The sequence below is a fragment of the Bos javanicus genome, chromosome 3, assembly GCF_032452875.1.
Source record: "Bos javanicus breed banteng chromosome 3, ARS-OSU_banteng_1.0, whole genome shotgun sequence".
Taxonomy (NCBI): Eukaryota; Metazoa; Chordata; class Mammalia; order Artiodactyla; family Bovidae; genus Bos; species Bos javanicus.
In genome coordinates, this window is record NC_083870.1 from 86487843 (window position 1) to 86499815 (window position 11973).

The window sequence follows — 11973 nt, forward strand, 5'->3', positions numbered from 1 at the left end:
ATTGTAGCCCGCCAGGCTCCTCTGTCCATGGGATTTCCCAGGCAAGAATATTGGAGTGGGTAGCCATGTCCTTCTCAAGGGGACCTTCCTGACCCAGGGACTGAACCCGTGTTTCTTACTCTCCTGCACTGGCAGGTGGGGTCTTTACCATTAGCACCACATGGGAAGCCCATATAAGCACCTTAGGAAAAAAACAACCAACCAAAAACCTACTCAACTTTAGTCTGGCCATCATGTCCTAATGAAAAAGAGTTTTAAATGGGCAGGAAATCCAAACAAGAGGGCTTAACAAATACGTATAGCTGATTCACTTTGCTGTACACAGAAACTAACACAATGTTTTAAGGCAACCATACTCCAATAAAAGTCAAGTAAAAAGTAAATCCATATGCCACCAAAATATAAATAAATAAATCCAAGAAAAAAAAGATTTTAACACTAAAGGTGGGGGAGCGGGAAACAGTTATCATAATCTCAGAATATAGGGAAATCATTTAAATTGTTCACATACAGTTTTGGTAAAACCTTGACAGACTGCCCTCACTTTTTCATTTCCCCTCTACTAGTGACGTTCTGTTAAAGAGTTGCAATAAGGATCAATTTTATGGGTATGTCACCTGTGCAGTCGCCCAGGGCCCTGTGCCAAGAAGGGCTCAAGCTTGGGGTTCTGTGATTTGCAGGCCCTCCCTGTTTGGAAATTCTTGATTTTATCTTTGAATGTGTGCTTTGCAGATGAAGGCTGATGGAACAATGGAGCATGTGCTGGCGGGCGGGGGAAGACCTGCTACTGCCTCTCCTTTTCTGGGATCAGTTCTTGGCTATGTGCTCCTTGCCTTTGGGCACTTTACCCCACTTCCCCACTGCTGACCACGTACCCCCAGGGTGGCACGGGGAGGGGGCGGTACAGGGACAAGCACAGGTGTGGGGAGAGCCAGGCCAAGCCATGAGCCTGCCTGTGGTGTCTCAGGGCCAGCCGAGCAGTGCCTCTCCCGCCCCATGCCCCACTGCCATGGAGTGTTGCACAGACACCTGGGAAGCTGGAAACCCCTGGGGCTGGCCTGTCAGCCAGTGGCAGGTGCCCCTCATCAGTTTCTTGACTTTCAACAAGTTCTATTAAGGTTAGATTTTATCTGCAATGGATTAGCCTGTGCTAGAAAATGAACTTCACATTTTAAGGATGAATGAAAGGGTCTTTAATGACTTCTGCTTACCTGACAGTGACCCATTCCTGACTGGTCAACTGGAGTAACTGTGAGGAGCAGAGAGTGGGATCAAGAAATTAACCATCACCATTAAAACCAATGGCTTCCCAGGTGACACTAGTGGTAAAGAAGCTGCCTATCAATGCAGGAGACGTAAGAGATGGGGGTTCAGTCCCTGGGTTGGGAAGATCCCCGGAGGAGGGCATGGAAACCCAGTCCACTATTCTTGCCTGGAGAATCTTACGGACAGAGGAGCCTGGTGGGCTACTGTCGTCCATAGGGTCGCAAAGAGTCTGACACAAAGCAACTTAGTGTGCATGCATGTCACTGAGAGACCCTGGCCCCTAAAGAGCCCCTACACTCCCCTTCTTGTAAGTAGACTCTTTGAGCAGCAGGTTCGATAAGCAGATGTCCTTGTGGAAGGCACATTCCCCCAGGGGCTAAACACCTGCCTGTTGGGAGTCATTTCCTGCTTGGCCTGGATTGATTGCTAATTGTCATCCTCACTATCCTTCACGGGTGGGTGGCTCTTCACAGATTAGAAAGTACCCACCAATCTCATTTTCTCTAGCCTGGTGAACTTGAAAGAGCTTATACTTTGGAATTTTGCACCAATCTACGTTCAGGTCCCAACTCTCTCACTTTCTAGCTATGTGGCTTCTTGGTCCTCGTTTGTAAATGGAAATGATAGTATCTACCTACCCCACATAGCGTAAATTGAAGATTAAATGGGTTTATATAATCCAGCATATTATCAGACAATCAATTAGCATCCAATCCTTTCTTCTTCCTGGCCTTCCCCTGGAGATGAGAAATGATGCCTGGGGAGGCCTTGTCTCACCTGGGAAACCCACCCAACAGGTGCTGAGCCAGGCACCCTCCCGGTCTGGGCACCTATCCATTGTTTAAGAGGTTGCACTGCCATAACAGGAAAAAGCCCTGGACAGGGGAGCAACGAACCCTGGACACCTGAGAAGCTGCATCTCAAGGATCTAGATTTGGGCCCACAGAACTAGCTTTGACAGGTGAGAGGAAACACTGAAAGGCGGGGACAGACGTGGAGGGGAAGGCAGAATACAACAAGGAGAAGCACAGCCTCCTTCCTACATCTCCTGTCTTTCAGCTCTGCCCTCTGAAGAGGCTGGTGGGAACTTCGTGATTGTGCTGGGAAGGCTCAGGAGGGCAGCACGAGATGTGCTTTAGACTAAGAATCAGGAAGCCCTGATTCTAGTCTCAGATTTTCTCTCTATAACCTTGGGAATGTCACTTCCCATTTGGGAAACAAATGTCTCCATCTATTAAATGCATTAGACGAGATGACTTAAGTCAATCTCATCTTTGATACTTTATTTTTAATTAGAGAAAGAATAGCTATAAAAACATATTCTATAACCAGCTAGGGCAGGCCCACTGAACCAGGATGGACCCCTTCAAAGCTGTGGCTTTAGGAAGGACTGACCCTAGACCAGGGTGCTGGTTTCTTGGGCTGGCCATTTGGTGAGACTTCACAATGACTGGTCATCTGATGATTCTTGTGTCTCTACTCACACCCAGGGCACCTCGTGCAAATGGGCTGTGACTGACTTGGTGAACAGTAACAGATTCAGACATTTCCATGCGAAGTGTTTTGACAGTCCTCTCCAAACAGAAGGAGCACAGTGGGCTGCTGTGACGAGAATTCTGGGGAGTACTATTTATGGCTGTGTTTTGGTTTACCCTTGGCCTAGTACACAGGGTACAGTTGAAAATGGCCCCTGCTGAAAACCCTTTCTTAGTCTTTCGGGGCAAAATTTCCAAATTTTTACATGCAGCCTGTCAGCTCCAGACCTGCTGCCCCTTCCTCCACCTCCTCTGGTCTCCCAGAAAACAGGGTCACGCCCCTACTCCACCCTGCTCCCGCTGGGCCTCTGAGTCATTCCCAACAGAGGCGGGACATATATTAACAGCGTGTCATTAGGGATTTGGAGCTGGATAGTCCTGGGCTCAAATCCCAGTTCCTCCACTTGTTAGCCGTGTGATCTTAGGCAAGTCACCTAACCTCTCTGACCCTCAGTTTTCACCAGGTGATAACTGGAAATAACAGGACCTACCCAATAGAATGATTTTAAGAATCACAAGGAGATACATCACTGAACTAAATCCTGCCAGACACCCTTCACTGTGTTTCTCTCTCTATGCAAACCATTCTGGATGATCTGTAAAAACCAGGCTTGTGCTCAGATTCCCTTTTAAGTTTTGGCCCTTTTTCCTATCTTCTGGTCCAAACCCAGCAGAATGGATTGGGCATGGGCTCTGGCAGTGCTGCTGTTCCTCCTGCCCAGGGACTCCTGACTGCAGGCAGGAGTCTTTCCATTGATGGAGATGTAAGTAACAATAACAGTTAATTTTATTATGCACTTTCTATGTTCCTGTTTTATCATCATTTCCTCCTCATGTCAAACCTAGAGGTAGGCACCACTCTCAATCCTATTCAACAGATCAGGAAACTGAATGTCACAAAGGTTTAGGTCCAAGGTCAGAGTCAAGAGTAGTGGAGGCTGAGTTCTAATACCCAGTGTGTCTGACTACAGAATCTTCTTTTTTAATCACCAGTCTCTCTGTTTTTCAGTGTTGAATCCTCCTTGCGTATTCGCTGCTGGCTTTTTCAATAATCATCACCATAGTAACAACCAATAATTGAAGCCTTATACTCATTACACGGCTTCTCTATTGGCTCAGTGGTTAAGAATCCTCCTGCCAATGTAGGAGACATGGATCCCTGGGTCAGGAAGACCCACTGGAGAAGGAAATGGCAACCTACTTCAGTATTCTTGCCTGGAGAATCCCATGGACAGAGGAGCCTGGTGGTTCATGGGATCATGAAGAGTTGGACACGACTTAGCAACCAAACAACATAACAATACTCATTACATATATTATCCCACTTGACTTTCCCAGCAATCCTATGAAGTAGGTATTTTCATACCCATTTTACAAATGAGAGAGCTGAGGTCAGAATAAGTACATTATCCAAAGTCAGCCAGCTGTGAAAGAAGAAACCAGGATTCAGATACCATCTGTGATTTCTTTGTAGCTCCTTGATCACTGTACTATGTACCAGGGCTTTATAAGTATTAATTCTTATAACAGCCCTATGGACTAGGTAATATGAGTATTCCCATTTTACAGAAAGGGAAACTGAGGTAGAGAGCAATTAAGTCATTTGTTCCAGGCTGGATCTTATACCCAGGTAGTTTAACTCAAGTGTCTGTGATCCTAACTTTGAGTGTTGTGTTGCTATAAGAAGCAAAGGATGCCAGGCAAGGGATGGAGAAGAGGAGATGATTTCAAAGAAGAGCGGATTGTCCTTGCACAGGCAGGAGCTCAGTGAGTCCAGGAACTACTAAAGCTCTCTGCCTACATGGACTGTGTCCCCCAGAACCCTGGCTTCTGTCTGCCAGAGGTGTTGGCCACCCTGGAGAATTTTCCAGCATTGAGCAACAGTGTAGGTGTTTCGTTTCCTTTAGGCCCACAGAGATGTATCATGAGGAAATTGCCTCAGACTCTTGGGTAAGCTGTGACTCCACAATTCAGCTACAAAATCCTCCGAAGAAATGGAAGTCAACAGTTTTCAGTGACCAATTATACTTAAATGTGCAGGGAGAAGGGAAAAAAAAGACTTTTATCAGGAGAGGCAGAAACAAGCATGCATTAAGTGGGCTGGGACACGGGAGACATTAAACCTCACAGTAATCCTTTGGAATTGTGATTTGCCCAGTTTTACAGAGAAATAAACTAAGGCTCAGAGCAGCAAAGTGATGTCCCCAAATCAAGTGGTAAGTACGGGAGGTGGGATATGGTCCAAGGCCCACATATATGACTGTGGGCTGCCTGCTAGCTAGTTCCCTGCGGCCTCTCATTTGCCTATGACTGATCCATATGGTTTCAGAATTTCCCCATTGTTAATCGCGAAATAACCAAGAATGTCTGCAAAAACACAGAGGCCATTCTGCCAACCTGGTGTGTTGTAGTGTACAATGTTATTATTCTGAAAAACACAGCTTCAGGAAAAGAAATAGTTTACAGGAAAAACTTGCAAGAAATCTTGAAGCCATAAAGAAAGAGATTCATGGATGTAAACACAAGAAAATTTAAAACTCCTATATGAGACACTATAAGCAAAGGTAGATATTGAGGGTTTGGGAGAACGGCATTGAAACATGTATAATATCATATATGAAACGAGTCGCCAGTCCAGGTTCGATGCACGATACTGGATGCTTGGGGCTGGTGCACTGGGACGACCCAGAGGGATGGTACGGGGAGGGAGGAGGGAGGAGGGTTCAGGATGGGGAACACATGTATACCTGTGGCAGATTCATTTTGATATATGGCAAAACCAATACAATAGTGTAAAGTTAAAAAATAAAATAAAATTAAAAAAAGAAAATCTTTAATATATATGACAAAGAATTGATGTACAGACCACACGAAGAACCCCTCCAGATCCCTGAGGGAAAGACAAACAACCTTATGGGAACATGAAGAGAGGATAGTAATAGGCCATTAACAGAAAACAGAGGGTCTTTCCAGGTGTTGCTAGTGATAAAGAACCTGCCTGCCAACGCAGGAGACATAAGAGACGTGGATACAATCCCTGGGTTGGGAAGATCCCCTGGAGGAGGGCAAAGCAACCTACTCCAGAATTCTTGCCTGGAGAATGGTATGGACAGAAGAGCCTAGCTGGCTACAGTCTATAAGGTCACAAAGAGTCAGACCTGACTGAAGCATGCACAACAGAATACAGTATTAAGTGACTGAAGATAAATAAAGAAAATGTTCATTCTCACTAGCAACAGGGCTGAGGCAAAGGAAAGGAACAATGAGCTGTCATTGTCTGCCTAAGAAATGGGCAAAAATGTTATATGGTTAACAATATGCAGTGTTGGCAAAGGCACGGGGCACCATTGGCAGGGAGACAAACTGGGACAGCCTCTTTGGAGGATAGTTTTGGCCACAGCTAACACTTTACACTTTCATGCATTGGAGAAGGAAATGGCAACCCACTCCAGTGCTCTTGCCTGGAGAATCCCAGGGACGGGGGAGCCTGGTGGGCTGCCGTCTATAGGGTCTCACAGAGTTGGACACAACAAGTGACTTAGCAGCAGCAGCAGCAACATGATTTCAAACACACAAATCCTTCCAGTAGAAATTCCACCTTTTGTATCTCTCCAAGAGAACTGTTCATATTTATGTATAAAGAACCATACCCAGGATGATCCTTGTATCTCTGTTTGCAAAAGCCAGACACTAGAAACAACCTAAATGTCTGTCAATAGGACATTGGTTAAATAACGTTTATGTATGCAGGCTCTGGAATTTCTATCAATATGTAACAGGCATGGGGTGGCTCTACCTGTACTGACATATTCCAAGTATCTAATAAGTGAAAAAAAACTTGCAGAACAGTTTGTACTATATGACCCTATTCATGCACACACATGCACACACACACACACACACACATATATATATATATATATCTGTGACTGTATTAAAAAGATTAGAAAGACAAAACGGACAATATGATTATCTCTGTGATGAGGGGATATTTGTGTCTTTTGCCTTTTACTCTATGTGCTCAGTTGCTCAGTCGTGTCTGACTCTTTGCGACCCCATGGACTGTAGCCCAGCAGGCTCCTCTGTCCACGGGATTCTCCAGGCAAGAATACTGGAGTGGGCTGCCATGCCCTCCTCCAGGGGATCTTCCTGTCCCAGGGATCGAACCCAGGTATCCCCGCATTGCAGGTGGATTCTTTACCAGCTGAGCTACCAGGGAAGCCCATTGCTACGTTGTTTGAGATTTTACAATATAAATGTATTTCCATCATTTTTCAGTTATCTAAAGAGGAGCAATTCACAGAAGTGGAGACATTTGTCTTGGGTTCTGGGTAATGTCCTGTTCACCTAGGATTGAGAAGTACTCTGGTCCAGGGCTGAGACTCCCTCCTCTGCAGATGGGACAAGAAAGCAGCTGCTTTGGAAGCCTGCCCCCTCCCCCACCTTCTCTCCCTCTCATTTCCAGGGGGGCTCACCCATCTCAGCACTTGCACATTGTACACCTTCCTCTCGGGCACATATTCACTCGGAATAGCTACTGCATAGGTCAGTTCAACACCCGAGAGCTTCTGAACCGCGGACCAAAGATTCTCGTCACCTTGATAAAACTCGTACAGTCACACCCCGAAAGAACCACAACAGCAATAACAAATTGTCAGGCTCCCTCAGCACAAGCCTTGATTTAAACCATGGGGTTCAAGAGACACATACTGGATGTAGAGCTCCTTAAATAATGGCTCTGCTAGCCTAAAACATATCAGATGTTCCTTTAGCCTTAGCTCGCCCAAGACATAAACTATGTGTTCGGGGGAAAGCAAAGTCAAATGACTCATGACAGAGTTTGTTTTTAGTATGAATTATTTTTTCTGGCTCCTTGCTTTTAAAGACGATCCTTTTCAGATGGGCGGACGCAAGGGCTGCTGGGAGCTGGGCTCAGGAGCCTAGCAGTCCCACCTCTTCTGAAAGCTGGGAGTGGATGACCTGGGAAGGAGAGTTGATCTCCAGAGCATCACTCCCATAATGCACAACTTCTTCATTTTCCTTTCAAAACAAGCCAGTGCCAGCCTGGGTGAGGTGGGAAAAAGAGCATTCGATTTGGAGTCTGAGAGATCTGAGAGCTGAGCTCTGATTCCAACTGTGCCGTTTACAAATTGCACCCTGCAGGGAATGTTACATGACTCCCCTGCTCTCTGGGCTGGGGCCTGAAAAGAATTCTGAGAATAAGTATCACTCTGGACTGAGGTGGGGACTCAGTGAGGTAGCCAAGGTGCAGCATGTCCCTCACAGTAGGCACTGGACTGGACTCCTCAGGGCAGAGGTGTCCTACAACCACAGGATCCATCCTGTTTGCTTAGAATAGAGCAGAAAATGTTTGAGGAAGGAAGGAAGCAATGCACATTGTACCTACAGTGTACCAGGTACCGTTCTAACTGCTTTATATGAATTATTTCATTCCTCTTTACAAACAACTCTATAGATTTATTTGCTATCCACCAGAGAGAGTGGAGAAGGCAATGACCACCCACTCCAGTACTCTTGCCTGGGAAATCCCATGGACGGAGGAGCCTGGTGGGCTGCAGTCCATGGGGTCACAAAGAGTTGGACACGACTGAGCGACTTCCCTTTCACTTTTCACTTTCATGCATTGGAGAAGGAAATGGCAACCCACTCCAGTGTTCTTGCCTGGAGAATCCCAGGGATGGGGGAGCCTGGTGGGCTGCCGTCTGTGGGGTCGCACAGAGTCAGACACGACTGAAGCGACTTAGCAGCAGCAGCAGAGAGATTAAGGCACCTGATGAAGGCTACACAGGTGGTTAGTGGAAGGGCTGGGATATGAATGCTTGTGATATGGCTTTAGAGCAGGAAGGAAAGAGGGAAAATAAGCAGACCAGAGGCTCAGTGTGGGGACTCTCAGGAAAGGCTACATCAGGAATAGCTGAGCTCTCGCATCACTGTAGAACAGACACGGGGAGGAGAAGGCCACCAGGAGTGAAGTCATGCATGGCTCTGCAGGAACACAGGTGAAGGACAGTCAGACCCGCCCATGAGTGTGGCAGGTCAGGATAGCTCCTTAGGGTTCTCTGGGCCAGGAGATGCCCAGGCTTCTTGGGGAGGAAGCACCCCAGGGAAGGGCTGGTACCCATACATACCCACTCCCTCCCTCTCTTCATCTGGTAGAACTAAGATGATCACAGAATTTCAGAGCTGAAAGGCATCTCAGCCATTGCCTGGCATCACTCCACTGCACAGGGTAGAGACCAATGCCACACCAAAAACAGAGCAAAGACCAGAAGCCAGGTCCTTGCCTCTTTCAAGCCAGCACTCTTCCTCTCACATCTCGAACATTCTAACAGCCACTCTCCCTTCTATGCACAGCCTTGAGATTCCGACTTCATTTTTTTAACCCTTCATCCATCCCACAGTTGTCATCTAAGTAATGTTCAGGATAGATAGGAATGCTGGTCATTGGGCTTGGGATAGATCCATTCCCCAGGTTAGAAATGACTGCTTAACTCACTTTTCCAATAAATCCCTGCATGATCTATGAGGCAAGCAGCCTTCTGATAATCACACAGGTTTTCATGAGAGTCTGCCCACAGGCACAGGACAGGCAGCATTGGGAACAGTGACTTATCAAGGTAAATTAACAAAATGTCTTCCGGCTTTCTACTTCCATGTTAGGAGCTGCTCCTACAAGACCAAAGCATTAATTTGTTCATTCGTTTATTTACTCAAATTCATATTTTCATCCAGTACATACTGAATTCACCTTTAGGTTCATGAATCCTTTGTTCCCAAGATCTAAAATTGTGTACACCCTCCCCATCTCAGCCACACACACACACCCCTCTGTTTAGTTCATACTTCCAAGTCCTGGTGCAACTGTCATTCCTTTGAACGTTTTCTCTGCCTCCCAAAGGCTGGGTGAGGTGCATCACCTATTACAGCACAGAGCAGACTCCAGTACGGTTGGTTGTCTACTTTACTGTATTTTCCCTCTGCAATACTGTAAACTTGAGAACAAGGACCGGGTCTTTCTTGTGCAGACCTGCATCTATGGACAGAGAGACAGACCTAGCATAAGTGGCTGGCACTCAGAAACAGTGCCGGGTAAATGAATGTAAGAAGGAAAACGGCTTGAAGAATGATTCTGACATAGCTTCTGCCCTCAATAAGCTTCTAGCCTGGTGGGAGGAAGAGTTGCCCTACATACGAGGAGGAATATGTGCCCGGTCTGTTCTGTACTACAGGAGCACTGAAGGATGAATGACTCACTGTGCCAGGAAGGGCTGGGACCTCACTTCTGCCTTATGCTCACTTTAATCCGACTGTACACAATAGACAGACATTACATGTGAGTGTACCTGGCAGACACACGGAGTGTAGGCTCTCCCAGTCTGATCCTCTTGCCAGTGTCCCTCCCTGCCCCCTGACTTCCATGAATATCATCCCAGGATTCTGTCATTCCAGACCATTTCTTTGAATTCAGCAAGACCAGGGTCTGGGGCAGAAAATGGAGTGTCAGAGAGCTGAGGAGGGAGAGAAAGAAGAGACCCATTCCCTGGTTTTTTCCTGCTCTTCTTTAGACATGTTCGGTTCATTCCCACCCACGGACCTTTGCACCCCGTGCTCTCTGCCATGCCAGTCTCATCTCAGACATCCTAACTCAGGACGGCCCTTCTATCAACACTGCTCACACAGCCAGTCCCACCTGCCCAATCTGCCTGGCCTTCTCTTTGTTCCTTCATGTTGCTTTACTTCCTCTTACAGCATTTTTTTTTTTTTTTTTTTTGCTACCTGAAATCCTATTATTTGTTGTGACTACTTGTTTCCAGAAATACTTGTATGAGACTCCTCCCAATGAGAGTATAAGCTCTGGGAGGGCAGACATTGCTCTTTCAGGAGATAAAGCTGGAGTCACCCAGTGAGGAGAAGTTGACAGGTATAAAAGGGTGAAGGGAAGCATAAGCTCCCAAAGGGACAGTTGGTTAATGGGACAAAGACAAGTGACCCAAACTAATTCTTAAAGTCCAAGAAAGAGCCACTAATATTAACTTTTTAATTGCACATTAGCTATGGCAGGCTCATACATTACCTTGTAGACGTTTCCTTTTGGGGAACACACAAACATTCTGTAAACATGTATAAAATGGGAATACTTTTAGATCTTATCCCATGATATTGTTTTGGTGATTAAATATGCTAATTCATGTAAAGTGATTTGAACAGTGTTTGGCCTGTAGAAGTCATCAAGTGATGCCTAAAATCATTATCACTGCCATCATCATCTACAGAGATATGGCACATAGGTAGTAATGCCTGTTTACAAGACTTTTATGTACTGCTATGCACTATAGAAACCTGTATGCAGGTGAGGAAGCAACAGTTAGAACTGGACATGGAACAACAGACTGGTTCCAAATAGGAAAAGGAGTACGTCAAGGCTGTATATTGTCACCCTGCTTATTTAACTTATATGCAGAGTACATCATGAGAAACGCTGGGCTGGAAGAAACACAAGCTGGAATCAAGATTGCCGGGAGAAATATCAATAACCTCAGATATGCAGATGACACCACCCTTATGGCAGAAAGTGAAGAGGAACTCAAAAGCCTCTTGATGAAAGTGGAAGAGGAGAGTGAAAAAGTTGGCTTAAAGCTCAACATTCAGAAAACGAAGATCATGGCATCCGGTCCCATCACTTCATGGGAAATAGATGGGGAAACAGTGGAATCAGTGTCAGACTTTATTTTTCTGGGCTCCAAAATCACTACAGATGATGACTGCAGCCATGAAATTAAAAGACGCTTACTCCTTGGAAGGAAAGTTATGACCAACCTAGATAGCATATTCAAAAGCAGAGACATTACTTTGCCAACAAAGGTCTGTCTAGTCAAGGCTATGGTTTTTCCAGTGCTCGTGTATGGATGTGAGAGTTGGACTGTGAAGAAGGCTCAGTGCCAAAGAATTGATGCTTTTGAACTGTGGTGTTGGAGAAGACTCTTGAGAGTCCCTTGGACTGCAAGGAGATCCAACCAGTCCATTCTAAAGGAGATCAGTCCTGGGTGTTCATTGGAAGGACTGATGCTGAAGCTGAAACTCCAATACTTTGGTCACCTCATGTGAAGAGTTGACTCATTGGAAAAGACCCTGATGCTAGGAGGGGTTAGGG

General features: G+C 45.9%; 1 protein-coding gene across 9 annotated transcripts in view; it reads right to left on the minus strand.

The window, feature by feature from the left end:
* FGGY (FGGY carbohydrate kinase domain containing) overlaps window positions 1–11973 on the minus strand; it is a 523869-nt gene that overhangs the window by 71995 nt on the left and 439901 nt on the right. The window lies entirely within an intron of this gene.